Source organism: Lactuca virosa, chromosome 6 (assembly GCF_052849685.1).
Source record: "Lactuca virosa cultivar CGN04683 chromosome 6, Lactuca_virosa_CGN04683_v6, whole genome shotgun sequence".
Taxonomy (NCBI): domain Eukaryota; kingdom Viridiplantae; phylum Streptophyta; class Magnoliopsida; order Asterales; family Asteraceae; genus Lactuca; species Lactuca virosa.
Window position 1 is genome coordinate 82,794,547 of NC_136431.1, and position 17,357 is coordinate 82,811,903.

Here is a 17,357-nt window from a genome sequence, read left to right on the forward strand (position 1 = left end):
AAATCGGAGATAGAATGAGAATTAGCCGACGAGGTCTAAATGAAAGTTGTAGTACTCGTAAATACCAACGTATGGATATAAAGAACGTAGAAAACAGAGCTCGTATGCGGAAGATACGGACGAAGCTTAGGGGCTACTCTACGATAAAATCCCTATAAATAAACGATGAATCCTTCATAATTTCTTCACACCATAACCTTTCTTTCTCTCTCTAACTTCTCTCTAGCCTCCTTAAACCCCTCCCAAGTCTAGGGAACCTCCTTAGCACGAGAAGGAAGCCCTGGAGCGCCCGACGGCTCCGAGAAGAAAAGCTTTCGACTCGGAAACGCTGCTCCAGCGAAGCCCCTTTTTTTTAATAAAACCCGCTGTAAGTGAGCTACGCCTACGCTATTTTTAATATAGCTTCTAATTAATTACAGTAACATTATTAGGACCTTAAAATAATTATTTGGGCTATTATTATGAGTTATATAAGAGTGTTGTTTAACGCTTATATAATAGTAATAATAAGTAGACTATTAATTAGTCGCGCTTAACGTTAGACTAAACCCTAGCGGTATTGATACTAGGTTTTGTCGAAGGAAATTGTTTTAAGAGTAACGAAGCGCTGTCTGAGTTCGGAATCACCACCTTACCAAGTGAGTGCATAGTTACTATCATCTTACACATAGATATGAAGTATTTAATATAAATTACGTGATATGTATGCATATTGTCTAAATACTTGTTGTCTATGCTGGTTGAACGATTTTTATACATGTTTTAAATGCTTTAAACTGTATATGTATTTTATATCTACAAAATATGTTGGATAAAACATGGGTAGATGAATGATGAGTGATGAAGGCTGAAATAGAGGAACATTAGTAGTATGGACCTAGTGCCCTATAGGTGAACATTGGCAGCAATGGACCTAGTACCCTATAGATGAGCACTGGCAGCTACGCCAAAATCTGTAGATGTTTTAGATCTACGATAAACATCCTAGCAGCTGCGCTCTAAGGATAGATCGGCACCTGTGCCTAATAGAGAACATTATAACCATGACAGTAGCGTTTAAAGGACAATACCGGCAGAAGCGCCTCATAGAGAATGTCACAATTTTGGTAGCTGCGCCTAAGTGATAATATTAGCAACTATGCTTGACAACTGTGTCATTGGCAACGATGGACTTCGTGCCATTTCCTTAGCATGATCATTAGGAATGAATGAACGAGGAGTAGCTGATTCTTAGGGTAAACCCTTAAGAAGATAATGGGGATGGGTAATTGGGTTGATTGTTTGATGTTTAAACATAATAATTATATTATTGTGGGTTGAAAACCCTATGTACTCACCAGGTTTCCCAACCTGACCCACTCAGTTTATCTATATCACAGGTGTTGATATGAAGTCACATTACACTGAGAGATTAAGGAGATATAAATCACTAGTGATAATAAATGTAAGTTTTGTTTATGCTTATGTTTCGGTATTGACGATGACATCTCAAATGTTTTAAAATGAATAAAAATACTTCTCTTCGGAAATGCTTTAATAACATATTTATCATGTTTTACTGGGAACAAATTCCGCAACATTTTTATTAAAAGAGGTACTCTGATTTTTATAAAGCATAAACAAAACCGGTCTTTTCTAGACGTGAAAATGGGGATGTCACAATCAACCCCCTGGGTTTGTCAACTCGAAGTTCCCTAACCATGTCTACAAGTTGGACAAGGTGTTGTATGGGTTACATCAAGCTCCTCGAGCATGGTATGCAACTCTCACAAAACACTTGCTCGAACATGGATATTCTCGTGGCACTGTCGATCAAACCTTGTTTATCAAGCATGTGGGTAATGATCAGATCCTAGTTCAGATCTATGTTGACGACATTATCTTCGGGTCTACGAGTCCGTAGCTATGCAAAGAGTTCAAAGGAATGATGAAAAAGAGGTTCGAGATGAGTTCGTTGGGCGAAATGACCATGTTTTTGGGGCTTCAGGTCCAACAGAAGTCAACCGGAATCCTGCTCCATCGAGCAAAGTATGTGGAGGATATACTTGAGAAGTTCGGGTTTCAGGACGCAAAACCTTCTTTGACGCCAATGGCCGAGCGACCCCTGCTAACTCCAGATATTGATGGCGAATCCATAGATCAAACTCACTACAGATCGATGATTGGTTCGTTGATGTATCTAACTGCAAGCCGACCAGACATCATGTTTGTAGTTTGTCAATGCGCACGCTATCAGGCTAATCCTAAAATTTCACATCTTATTGCTTTCAAAAGAATCTTTCGGTATATCAAAGGAAGCCCAAAACTGGGTCTTTGGTATCCGAAAAATTCAGAATTTGATTTATATGCCTTTGCTGACAGTAATTATGGAGGTTGTGAGCTTGACAGGAAATCTACATCAGGAGGGTGCTAATTCCTTGGTAATCGGATGGTGTCTTGGCAGTGCAAGAAACAGCACACCGTCTCAACCTCAACAGCAGAAGCTGAATATGTTGATGCCTCTGCTTGTTGCTCTCAAGTTATATGGATCCAACATCAGCTGTTGGATTACAGTTTGACCTATTTAGAAACCCCCGTATTCTGTGATAATGAGGCTGCAATTTAGATTGCTAAAAATCCAGTCCAGCACTCGAAAACCAAGCACATTGGCATCAAAATTCATTTCATCAAAGATTGTTATGAGCGTTCGCTCATTCGGCTGGAACAGGTTCCCACTGCTAATAATGTGGCAGACCTGTTCACAAAGCCGTTTAACAAAGCTCAATTCGATGTGCTTGTGAGATTTTTGAAAATGATACGTTTTGAGGACTATTTTTTTAGGTTAAATTTGCGCATTTTAATTTCATTCTTACCCATGCACAAATTTAGGGGGAGAAATAAACAAAAAAAAAACAAACAAAAATTAGAAGATTCAAAATCCAAAAACATTCGAAAATCAGAAAATTAAAAAAATTATGTTGCTGATAATTTTTGCTTGTAGGAAATGTGCTGGGAAGTGATAAAATCATGTGATAACAGACAATCTGAATCTGCGTAAGTTACCAAAGTCAAATTGTCTTAGTTCTGTGCTCGATGTGTTGGTAGGCACAGAAGTTTTCAAAATGGACTTGACTAGGATCAGATGAACTTAAGGAATCTAGAGACCTGGCAAATTAATGACCTAGATAGTTCCATTTAGCTTGACAATACGACGCTTGGGTAGGTTGAGTAGAGAGATATACACGAGAATCTGCGGATACATTAAATGATATGTATCTAGAACTGTGGATTAACTTTCCCTCGATGTGCGGACTTTGTCCTTAATTCCGGTATTGACGGGGCAACTAGGAATTCCGATAAATTAGGTCTGTAGAAAATTATTTTCTTTCTTTCTATCTGTTAGTCATATGTTGCTTCCTCTGCGTGATTGGAATAGATCCGACCTGGAATGCAACATATGCAACTTTGTCTCTCTGCATCCTCTTCTATGCTATTCTTCCTACCTGTTAGTCATATACTGTCTCCTTTGCGTGATTGATGATCCGACCTGGTTCACAGTATCTGCAACCTTCTACTTCTCAATCCTTCTAAACTATAGTTAGTCATATGTTTCACTCTCTGCGTGATTGGAAGAGATCCGACCTGAGTGTACAACATATGCATTCTAAATCTGTCTTCTCTCTTAATAATTGTTTGCTCACCTGAAGTAAGGAGTATTCTGGAAGTCCTTGATTATTGGAGTATACCAGGAAGTGGGAAACACGTTCTAATACAATTAAAATTGAAAAATTTATAGGTTGTCTATAGATCTCGCTACTCAATTTAAGTGGACAATAATATCCTTAGTCGTCATCAGCTGAATGGTCTTTTAGGAACATTATCTAAGTTCATAAGATCTAAGGTCTTGTCACTTATGGTATGTCCTCAAATTTATCAAACTTTTCGTGTTTAATTGGACCACAATACCAGCGATTGACCAAACTTGGACATGAAGACAGAAGTATCAATAAGTAGGTTAAGGTTGTCCAACAACTTTGATCCCAATATCACAAAATTTTATCAGTAATAGTTTAGGTGAAATTAGTGTTAATTCTTCTAATTTCCATTTTATTTTTAATTTTTAATTTAATTTTTAATTTTTATTTTATTTTCTTTTTATTTCATTTTTAATTTTATTTTCTTAAAAATTTTCTTTTAGTTTTTGAAATGTATCATGTTTAAAGTCTATTGGGGTGTTGGGTTTGAGTTTACTTGGGTTGCAGCCCATTTTAAGGAGGGGTATATAAGGAGGATGTGTGGCCAAACTCCTTTTCTCTCCATTCTTTGAGTACGGCCGCACACCCGAAGCTTCATCTCTCTCTACTTTAGCTTAAATAATCTCGTTTTTCTTTGAAATTGAACATTCATTCGTGAAGGTATCATCTAGTCGACCCTCATTATGATGATCTTATGCTAAATCGACTGAGAATCGGTAGCCTATTGAAGGAAAAACGGTTTTCGGCAAAACTGGAGAGTGTACGGCCGCACACCCGGTGTATGGCCGCACACCCCGTGCACGGCTGTACACCCTGTGTACGGCTGCACACCGCATGTACGGCTGTACATCCTGTGTACGGATACACACTTTGTGTACAACTGTACATCCTTTTTGTCTTTAAAATTTAAAATTTAACCAATTAAAAACCTAACTCAACTGATTATTGGGAAAACACTTGCTGTTTATTGATGAATTTCTGTGTTTCTCTCAGATCAATATGGCTGATCTTGAATTCGCTAAAGTTCATAACTTGGCTGTTTACCTTGCTGATCCTCCAGAGGCTCACTATGAGTTTCAATTCATAGTAGATGGTCTAAGAAGATGCTGCCTGGTCTCTGCTCTCACTACCTGTCCAGTCATTTATCAAAAGTTGATTAAGGATTTCTGGAGAAGTGCAGTTGTGAAGAAGGATAATAAGGGTGCAAAATTTCTTAAGGCTGCTGTACGTGGAAAGAAAGTTTTGGTTACCGAGCGGATTATTCGAGAAACTTTGCAGATTGGTGATAAGCCTGAATTCCCAAGGGAGATTGATCTGGACAGGGCTCAAGAGACTCTGAACCAAATGGGTTATGAAGGATTTTTCCCCCCACTCTCAAGAAGCTATTGCCTCATTGCTGGAAATATTTGGCTCATGTATTCGTGAGCTGTATCTCTGGCCGGAAGTCAGGAGCTAATGAAATATCCTTGGTTAACACCGGTGCAATTGCTGCCTTAGCCTCTGGAATTGAGTTCAATTTCTCACAGTTTATTTTGCATGAAATGATCTTGAACATTGAAGGAAACAAGAGGGTTAAGTTCTTCATGTACCCAAGATTCCTTCAACTTATCTTCAATGTCAAGCACCTTGAAATCGAAAGAGGAGAAGAGACTCTGGATCTCAAGTCTATTGGCTCAAGTGCTTTTGGTCTGATGAAGCAGAATCGACCAGGAAAGGTTAATTTTGAAGGGAAATATCCACTGATCAAGTTTGGAATTTTTGCTGAAGAGAGTGAACAATCTGAATCTGATGCTCTTTCTAGCCCCACGGAAACCGAGGTGGTCATTATCTCGGTTTCAAAACATGAAATCGAAGAAGGTCATGTTTCCCCTGTCGCAATTATAGCAGAGGAACATGACCAACTACAACATGTGGAGATTCAGAGTAATTTTGATGTAGAGGGTGGTGACGAAGGAAATGATGAAGAAGATAAGTTCCTGAAAGACATGGACTTTACTGGTTTTGATAATGAAGAAATCCCACTTAATCTTGATGATGAGCATGATGACTTTGCTGCAAGTTCGGAGTTCCTCGACGGTTTCTTTTTCAATATCAATGAAGTTGCTAGATCCACAACAGAAACCAGGGTTGATGATGATGTTCTCAAAACAATACCTCCTACAACAAGATTGATGGTAGAATCTTCAAGTCCTAAGGATGCAGCTTCAGGGATTCATCCCTCTGATTCAGCTATTCTTACATCCGTACCATCTTCTAATGATCCGACACAGAAACAGACCTCTCTGCCTCCTGTGAAAAGAAGACGTCTTGATCCAAGGTAGGGAGAGCTTATTCAGGATCAAGCACCTCCAGCTCCATCCACAGGTGTCACCGCAACTGTTACTGCACCACCCGTTCTTACCAATGAAGGCCCAAGCACCATGTTTGAAATAGGCGGGTCATCTGCTATCCCAGAATACTCCCCCACAAGGCCTCTACTAGATGAAGCCTCCGTAAGGCTAGCAAGGCACTTGGCTCAACATATTGCTGAACCTTCCTCACATGGAAAAGGAATATCTATCGAGGAAGGTGATTCAGGGGATGGTGATTCTGATGAGTCCTCTCTCAAAGAAGTAATTGGTATTCTGAAACAACAAAATATTGAGAAGGATATTCTAATTGGAAAGTATGATGTACGGATTTCTGAGCTTGAGGAAGATAATGCATTAAAGTCAAAGCAAATCTCTAAGCTACAGTCTAATCTTGGATCTTTGACCGCTTGCTATTTTGGCTTGAAGGGCAAACTGTTTGAAGCCTTTGGAGATAAATTTTAGTCTCTGTTTCAATAGCCGGACGGTATTGAAGATCCTCCCACATCTCCCATCCAGCCTTCTGAAGGAGAATTTCCTATTGCCCAACCTCCCCTGAGAACAACAAGAATTGTTGATTGATTTGAAAAGGAGTCTGTAAATGCCATTCCACGGATAAAGATCAAACATGGCCAAAGAACAGTCACTGCTGAGTAGAAGGAAGGTTTGCTTTTCTTAAAAATGTCAAACGAGAATCGTAAAGCAGACCAACCTCAGCTCACAGTGACTGATCTTAAAAGGAGAAAATTTGGTGATCGTACGGGGATCAAGATGTGGGGTTATGATCACGAGCTTAAGTTGTGGGTGGTTAAAAGGAATTCTGGAAATCCAGAATACTACAAAAACATTCATGATTTCAATTCCTGGATGAAAGTTGATCTCTCTGAGCTCTCCAGGGCTCCATTCCACAATCCTTCTCAAAATGCTAGTGCTTCTAACTTCAAGCAGTTCTTGGATAAGCAGGTCAAAGAAAATTTTCCCTCGATGAAGACTGCAAAAGCGTTGGTCAGAAAAGACAAAGATCTCATTGACCCTGAAACTAACCAACCGATGAAGATAATGTTATGGCTAGCTACTAATCAAGTGAAGGAGATTCCAATTCCACAACACTTTCATGATGGATATCTTAATGATATGGAATTTTGGGCCTATGATGATGAAACAGCAACCGTTGCCATAAATCTCAAAAGCAGAGAAGGAGTTCTGAGGCTTTTCAGCGCTAAGGATCTCCTGAGATTCAGAGAGAGAGACATTCGTACCTTGGCCCGTCATGAAATCATATGCAAGAAGGAGGTCATGGAAGCTGCTGCAAAGGAATTCACAGGAATGGTTGCCACGATCATAAATGGAAAACCATGGATGAGATCTATGGGAAACACTAAGCTAGCCTCAAACCAAGGGAGAGATTGATAGGTCATAATTTAATGGTTTGGGCTAGGCATTTATTTTGTATAGGTCTTGGTAGGGTTTTGAGGTTCATCATGGTGTTTGTAACTCTTGTGAGACTGTGTACGGCCGTACACGGGTGTGCGGATGTACACTCGTGTGCTGCTGGGGTGCTATAAATAGTAGATGTCAGTGTCAGTCATAGGGTGATGTATGTGCGTGGTTTCCAAGGTGTATTTGACGTTTATATGATATAAATGTGTGCATGCTTGGGTTAATTCTTCTTCTACTCTTTCTACACTTTGATTGATTGCTATATAATTTGATCACTGATTTGGATCTCAGAATTTGGGACTTTACAAAATGCCATTTGGAATTGCGGGAATGAGAAGGCGCCAGGTCCAGACGGGTTCACTTTCAAGTTTATCAAGAATTATTGGGATCTAATGAAAGATGATATCATGTGATTTGTTAAGTGTTTCAAAAATTGTGGCAGGATCGCTAGGGGATGCAATTTGTCTTTTATCACTCTTATACTAAAAATTAAAAACCCGATCACCTTGAATGACTACCGACCAAGCAGCCTCATCCGGTGTCTTTACAAAATTATAGCCAAAGCCATGGCTTACCGGCTTAAGAGAGTGATCAACACGGTGGTTGATGAGCTCCAAACCAGTTTTGTTGAGGGCTGAAACATTCTGGATGGCCCATTGATTATCAATGAGATATGTTCATGGGCTAAAAAGACTAAGATGAAGGCGTTTCTATTCGAGGTTGACTTCGACAAAGCTTTCGATTCTGTAAACTGGCATTTCTTAGACTCCTTAATGGCACAAATGGGATTTGGTTATCGATGGCGCTTTTGGATTAGAGGCTGCCTCACCTCCACAGGAGCTTCAATTTTCATCAATGGCTCTCCCACATCCGAGTTTCCCATCTCCAAGGGCGTTAGACAGGGAGACCCTCCCTCTCATTTCCTTTTTATTCTTGCCATGGAAGGGCTGAACGCGACAATGCGATCGGCTTGTCAAAACTCTTTTTTACCGGCATACATCTCCCTAATAATGGGCCTTCTATATCCCATTTTTTTTTTATGCAGATGACGCCCTCTTCTTCGGTGTTTGGACCAATTCAAACTTCTTAAACATGGCCTGAATTCTCTATTGCTTCCATGTCGCCTCCGATCTCCGTGTTAATTTCTACAAGTCTAGAGTCTTTGGTTTAGGGGTGGCGGACAACGAGATTTCTAGTTGTGCCAGAATCCTTGGATGTGAAGCGGCTACCTTCCCTTTTATTTATCTTGGTGCTCCTGCGGAGGCCATCATGGCTCGTAAACGTAACTGGGCTCCAGTTATGGATCGAATTAGTGGCAGACTTTGTAACTGGAAATCAAAAAATTTATCCTTTGGTGGCATATTAAGCTTAGTCAAATTAGTCCTTGGGAGCATGCCCCTGTATTACTTCTCTTTTTTCAAAGCTCCGAATTCCATCTTGGAGAACATTGAAAAATCAGGCATCGTTTCCTTTGGGGAGGATACGAGGAAAGAAACAAAATTCACTCCTTAAAATGGGATGTTCTCCTGGATAGTAAAGAACACGGTGGTCTCGGTGTCAGGTCTGTGAGGAGTATCAATATCGCCTTACTTTTCAAATGGTTCTGGAGACTAAAGTCGGACAGCTCAACACTTTCGAGTCGGGTTATTTGTGCTATTCAAAACTCCTTTCCAAAACCGCTATCTAATCTTTCTAATAAAATTTTTCCAGGTGTTTGATATAATATTGGTAAGATTATGCAAGATATTGAAGCTTTAGGCATCAATCCCATAAAGATTCTCAAGTCTTCGGTGGGCTCTGGTGCTAACACCCTCTTTTGGCATGACTATTGGCTGGCAAACGAACCTCTCGCCCCTCAATTTCCTCACCTACTGGCCCTTGATGTGAAGAAATCCTATCTTGTTTCTAAGAGAATTTCCGTCAATGGTTGTTGCTGGAAATGTAAAAAAAAAACGCCAAGGCTCCCTTGTGAGATCAAGAAATGGGACAAAATCCAAGACTGTTTTTGTAACTGGTCTGTCTCTAATTCCCCAGACAGGTGGCCTTCTACCTTGGCTACTGATGGCAGTTTTTATGTCCGCAATTTAAGACATTTTATCGATATTAAAACCACATGTGATGTTCATAACCTGACCATCTAGACTAATGAGGTCCCCCGCAAAGTAACCAATTTTGTTTGGTGTGCATGTATGGATCACATTCCATCTGCGGCGGCCCTTTCTCTCAGAGGCGTCTCCATTCCCACGTCCTGTCACTTTTACTCTGCTATACTCGACTATACTGATCACATTTTGATTGGATTCTCCTTCGGTACTGAGGTGCTTCAATGGACATTAAAATGGTGTAATATCTCATGGCAGACTTTTGATTCGGTGAAACACCTAGTGCGTTTTACGGCTAATTGGGTTAGATGTCCAAAGAAGAGAAGAACCTTGATTGCCATTGTATATAGTTACCTTTGGTTTGTCTGCACAGCCAGAAATGGCATGGCGTTTAACAAAAAACATAACACTCCTACGAGAACGGTGGACCACATTATTAATGAAGTGTACAATTGGGTGAACTTTAGGGGCAATTTAGGTAGATTTATTTGGTCAGATTGGCTTCGTTGTCCTTTTAAAACTATGTAATTTCGTTTTGTTTTCTTTTCGCTCAGTGCGTTTCTTGTAGGCGTGGGCTTGTTCACTTTTCTTTGCTGCTCCTTTTATAAATCGCCATTTCCAAAAAAAAAAAAAAAGATAAATCAGCCTCCTTTTCTAATATGTTTTTAAGGGCACACATAAAAAACATTAATTATCATAAATATTACCATAATTAAATGTGAGATTCATTAAATATAAGAAATATTTCTAATTTAAAAATCTAAAATGCATTTATTATGGAAAATATTCTCTATAATTAATGCATCTCACATTTAATTATGATAATATTTTCCATAATTAATGTTTTTACATGTGACCTTATACATATATTATAAAATCCATTTAAGTCATCACATCAGATCAGTGACAATTAATATTTTGCTAAAACGACAGTTTTGAACCCCAATCGAAATTTGAACCTTGAGTTTATTATGCTTGGAAAATACAAAATCTATTCATAATTACAAAAGATTTTCTAAAAATAAAATATTTATAAATTTCTATTTGTAATCACTAACCTCTATAGACTCTAAAGACTTTGAGTGTGTGTTCTTGGTGAATATGTATTTGATGTGACTTTAAGAAAGAACTGAAGATAAAACAAAGAGTCTGTACTCTCCAACATAAGAAAACAAGGTATGAAGTCAATCTCTTCATTTTATATTAGATCAAAGTTGAATATTACGACCAAACTCAAGAACCTTAAGGTTTTACGTTTGGAAAAATAATGAAATTGTTCTTAAATAATCATTTGTTGATCATGTATTAGCCTAACATTAAATGCGATTGGTGGTTAATTAAAGAACTATCATGGATTTAAAAATAATACAGGTATTTGATGCATAACATGAAAATTACAACTTGTGTAGTTTGATAATATAGAATTTTAATTCATATTTTTGAGTAATTAACATGTCATTAGTAGAGACTGGGAAACTAATGATGTATTAGTATGAGTTTGAAGTTGGTTTTAGTAGTGATGTATAACTTATGTTGTTACATTGCATGAAAAACATAATGGGGAATTATGAAGGAAAGGTTTAGTACTAGTATAACACCTGGCTTTTTTATTAAATGAATAACAAATTACTCAAACCGTCCTTATGGTTTGATTAAAATTGTGTGTTTTGTTTGTAACATCTCCTTCTAGAACGTATCATAGTATTGTCCGCTTTGGGCTCCCTAAACGAAAACTTACAAGGGGGTCATCCATCCCTAAATTGTTCTCGCTCAGGCACGCTTAACTGTAGAGTTTTTATGGAATCTGTTGCCGTTACATATTTAAAATGTGTTGTGACAAAGAAATGTAGGATCAGGTGCAACGCACCTTCACCTCCCTTTATAGGGTTTGACATCCCCATCGAACACATCGAGGTACTTCACATTTTCAATTTTGGCATTTTAGGGTTTGCCACAACGTATTAATTTAAGCCGCCACAATGTGGCAATACATAACTACAATGTGGCAGCTGGAAAATGTCAAACCCTATTTTCCAGGTTTTGCCTCCTATTTAAAGGAATGAGGAGGCTAGGGTTTGCTTACCCTCAGCCTCCAGCAGCCTTCTTAAGACGTGAGAAACCCCAATATCCTTCCTTTTTAATTTAAGCCTTTTTTGGTGTTCCTTGAAGCCATTGAAAGAAGAAAGAAGAAGATGTGAGATAAGATTCAGCAAGCAAGTCATCATCCTTTGTTATAGCACTATTTTGGATCTATATAAGTGTTCAAACCTCTATATTTATCATGATAGGTTGCTATATCTTAAGTATTATCCATAAATTTCATGTTCTTGTTGGTTTGGGTGGTAAGATCTCATAAAGTTTGCAACTTTATGAATCTTCAGATATTTTGGAGAATTTGGTGCTTTGGATCTGGATTAGAAATGAGTTTTGGTGCCATGCATAAATTTTTGGCAGTAAACCCTCATTTTGACCTAATAGGAGTTCAAGACATACATTGGACATGCATGTCAGAAAAGCATGTATATTTATGTTATTTATGAGGCTAGAAACCTTTTTGGAAGTGTTAGACTAGAGGTCTTCAAGATTAAGTGCTCATTGAATTAAGTCAAGTTGTGATTTTTCCCTTTTTTGGATCTAGGAGTGAGATCTCTATCTCTTGAAGAGTATAAAGGGATAAAGTTGGAAATTTTATCTACTTAGACCATAGAATGGAGCAGACCTAAGCTTTGGAGCCCTTAGAATCAAAGGAAATGGCTTAAGCCATTAAGCTGTTAGGAGCTCAGTGCCCATAGAATGGCCTTAGGTCTCCACAACGTGGCGACTGGTCTAAGGCTCTTCTGTTTTGTCGTTTAGCGGTCACGGCGTGTTGACCAGCTGGAGGTTGACTTTTAACCGTTGAATTTGACCAAGTTTGACTTTAAGTCATCTAGGATGTTTTGGGTAGTATTTGAGTTGTGGATTGATGATTGGTTCTTCTTTTGCTAATATGTGACATGTAGAGTCAATACTCGGAGTTGCTTCTTTTAGCTATCATCTCGGTTTTGAGGTGAGTTTTCTCACTATGCATATGGGTCAAAGGTACCAAAGCCGACCCATTTATTGTGTTATGTATTTGATGTATGAGATTATATGGTTAATTGTTATCTGCAAAATGTTTTCAAATTTTAACTAAAAAGGACCAACATAAAGGATGCGCTGTGTACGATCAACTGGAGTCAACAAAACTGATTCCCCAAAATACCCATATTCATTTGTGTATTACTGATATTATAGAATTGTATACTACTGTGTTAAGCTAAGGGTCTTCGGAATTCGCATGATAGAATTGCATGTTGTATGATGCCTGATAGCCTAGGGAGAATTTCGTGTTATGCTATATGGAACTGACATTATTACTGTACTCACTTAGTGTATGCCTCATAGTTGTACATAAGTATGATTTTATAGCCTAAGAATGTTTGATTTAGCCTTATTTCCTATTCCTTTTCTGGTTGTGGCCTTAGGGTAGAATCAGGTATTCAACTATCTATGGAATCCAGTGTTATGTATGATTAGCATGCATGAGCGGTTGCAGAGTTAGTAGAAGTTTCTTGAGAGAATATGCATATGATGTGTGTGTATGCTAGTTGATGAGTTTAGTGGGTTGGAGGTTGTGATGATCATATAAGACAAATACGGGTAAGTGTGGAAGGTAGTATGGGACCATACTACTGAAAGCATATAACCCATATGCGTATCAGGGAAGTCACATAGTCTCGGATTCGGGTGACCAAGTGGTAGAATGTTATATGTTGTGTAAATTCTCATGCATTTTGGTTCATTTTAAGTATGGTGTACAAGAGAGGTTCTAGATCAGGAGCTGGCGACTTGGAGAGGCCGGGTTTGACAGATGAGGAGATCCATGAGATGATCACCACTCAGGTGACTATGGTTGTGAAGGAGTCTATCGTCAAGGTTTTTGGGTCTATTAAGACCGGTATGATTGAGCTTTTCGACAAGAAATATGTCGATGTGACCGAGGTTGCTGTTGCTTGATATTGCCTTATTTATACACATTTTAGAAACTATTTTAATATATTTTAATTACTATTTGGGTTATTTGCAATGATATTTGGTACTTATTGATTTAAATTGTATTTTGCAGCCAAATGGAACACTCTTGAGGAATATGGACCAGAATTGACAAGGATTGGAACTTTGGAGGATGGAAGCTTAAAAGAAGAAAATTCCAACGAAAAACCCAAGTCACGATGTGATATCTTAAGATCACAACGTAAACAACATATTCTAGAAGATACTACACGGGAAGTCAGAATCCTTGCCCGATACGGTTAATCACTAAGGTCACGACGTGAAACCCTAGTTCTTGTTGTGAGCTGTCACACCCCAAACCGGAACGACGGAAATGTTAGGGGTGGAGGGCGTCATGTATAGTATCACAACAATTGCATCATAGTAATCAAAGTAAACACAACCGTTACAATATAATATGAATATTTACATCTGTTTGATAACAAGTTTGTATACATCAAAAGTATGGAAAAATAAGTAAAAGACGTGTCTCTATATGCTCCGTCTTCTCAAAATGCTGCAGGAGTACCTGTTTACTGATTTCCTGAGAATACAAGCGACTTTGAAAGAGTATTAGCATAAAGCTGGTGAATTCATAAGAATGTTTTGTAGTGAAAACCTGTTACTAAATCTGAAAAATGTATGCATGTTTCCCAAGAAAATCCAATATTTTCTAGCATGTTTGTTTGTTATTATATGTATAATATGTTCTGTTTGAAAACCCTGGCTACCACCAGTGTGTATAGTATGTTCTGTTTGAAAACCCTGGCTATCACCAGTATGTACAGTATGTTCTGTTTGAAAACCCTGGCTATCACCAGTATGTATAGTATGTTCTGTTTGAAAATCCTGGCTATCACCAGTATGTATAGTAGTTTTATTACTTAAAATAAAACTAATGAAGAATGAAATCCCATAAACAAAGGTTAGTTTATACTATTGTGAGTTCGTATAACCATGCTAGATATGACTGATGACCTCCGCGGCGTTTCTTCAAGCGTCGTATGGTATGATATTTGTCACCCCAAGCATGCCTGCCTAACTGTAGCTAGCACTTTAGGTGTGGGATTGTCAGTCCCGAATAGATATATTCACAAATCTCACGCTCTACCTCCAGGATACTCTAGCTATACTAAATGTAGAGGATTTTACCAATACCCTGAAGGGTACAATTGAAGAGGTATCTCACAGTCCTGTATTAACTAGTTTACGTGTTGTTCTGTATCGTGTTCTCCTAATTGAACCCGTTTGTATACTTGGTAGAGTATAAATAATTATACTTAAATAATTACTTAGTGTTATACTCTTGTTATTTGAGCGTAGTAGTGAATATCATAAACTAAATCTGTCATAGTTTATATGTTTGTTCAAGCAAGTAGTTTGTATCAGTAAAACTGGTAATGAATTCCCCAAACTATACCTATTATAGTTTGACTGTAATGTTATGTTCGTGAATTGTTTATAAAATTATGCAATTATGTTTAGAAAATGTCCCTTATGCTCCGCATAATACAAAAGGGATAAAATATCTATATATTTTATGGAAATCGTTGGTTTGTATCAATTGCATAATTTTTAAACTGGTTGAAATCCTTTCTAATTTTTAGTTCACAAAATCATTTGTGTTTGGCTTGTATTCTCCCCCTGAAAACGTATAAAAACCATAAAAGTGTAGGGGTATGAACTCACACTTTGATGTGTGATTCGAATGCAAGGTCGATAGGGATGTTGAGTGTCAAGTGAAGTCTTGAACACAAACGGATCCTAATTAACATATAATCGCACATATATGTATTAGATTAGGGTAAACCACAACTGATTATGAAAGGAAACCACCTTAGGGACTAGGAAACACTTGAAACTAATTGTTCAAATCATATGTGATTGAATGAGGGAGGTTCACGGCCACACTAAGGTGTGTACGATCATGAGTGTACGGCCCAAAGGAGTTTACGGCCCAAGAGTGTACGGCCTATGGGTGTACGGCCAGGGAGTATACGGTCGTACACTTTTGAAGAAGTATGCATTTTTAGGTGTTTTAAGGTCTTTTATAGCCTCCCTGAAGTGTTCTAGGTCTCATGTTTAGCTTTAAGAAGAGTTTAAGGCCAATCCTTGACCAACAACTAGGGTTTACGGCCCATGAGGTGTGTACGGCCGTACACATGGGTTTACGGCCGTAAACCCTTCTTGTTCATGCTAAGTTAGTCGATTTCAAGGTGAAAATCAAGAATTTCTAGTAGATAACAAGCATAGGAAGCAGTTACTCACGATTTGAAAGCTTGAAGAGGATTTTTAGCCACCAAGAACTAGCGTGTGTTCTTGGTGAAATATGAAGATCTAGCCAAAGATGAAATTTATGAGATGAGAACATGGATTCACCACTAGATAAAGGAGTGTAGCAACAAAGCAAGGTGGGAAACACTTACATCTTTGAAGATCTTGATAAAAATTCGATGAAGGTAGAGAGGGAAAGACAGAGAGAGAGAGAGCTCTAGACTTGATAGTGTGTAAAGTGGTGAATGATGCTCATGAGCGGTGGGGGTGTACGACCGTAAACTCATGTTTACGGCCGTACACTCCTCTTGAAGGAGTGTTTGGCCCGAATGCTTTATTATGACTTAGAATAACTCATCCCTGAACCCAAACCTTGATTGTACTGAGCTTAGAAAACCCCAAATAGATCCAAAACAATGTTAAACTATAGCAGAAACAAATCTGACTTGATTGATTTTGAACGGTTTGAACAAAAATAAATTTCGGGTTGTCACATGAGCCATGTATTTTCCAAATCTATAAATACTCTTTCATACTTAAGATTTGGAAGGCTTTTAGGAGGGGAGATATTTTGAGATAACCAACTTTGGAGGCCAGGCTAGTGCACAAAACAATCCTTTGAAGGAGATTCAACTTGGAGATTAAGAGGTTGAAGAACAAATCATCACATCAGTTTGATTTACTTTAATCATGTCGATTTATGTTGAAATTGTGTTTATGTTTTCATCCATGAGTAGCTGAACTTACTTGCTTTCATTTAGCTAGATGATACTTTGACTCTATGGCTTAGTTTATCAATTTATGGATATTAATAATTGGTTTTGTGCAACGATTATCATTACCTAGCATGTTAATGTTTGTGACCTTGATTGCTTGAAATCAAGTTTTGTGTAGCTTAGTGATAATTAAATTACATGAACTTGTTACCTAGTAGTTTAGTGACTATTAAATTGTTAGAGCTAGGATCGACCAAATCTTAGATAAGTAATTAAAATAACAACTTTAGCTGTGTTGGAGAACAAAAATTGTGACCATAATTATGTTTGCTTAGATAAATCTTACATAACCCATCCATAATTAATAGTTAATTTCGTGTTTTGCTTGTGTATGACCATACAAGGTAGTTCATGAATTGTTGAAAATATTTGTAATTTGGACTTGAATTGCTAATTACATAATAATTGGTAAACAACTTTAATAATCCATAATTAGTAACTAACCATAAGGAAGAAGTGGATTCAAACTAAACGAAAGTGTTTTTATAATATTGATTTAAATTTTTAGTTAAGTGTTTAAGTTTGTCTGAACTTGAAAATTAAGATAAAAACCATTTTTAACTATTGTTTGTTTTAGGTTAATTTTTAGTAATTATTTTAGTTAATTAAATT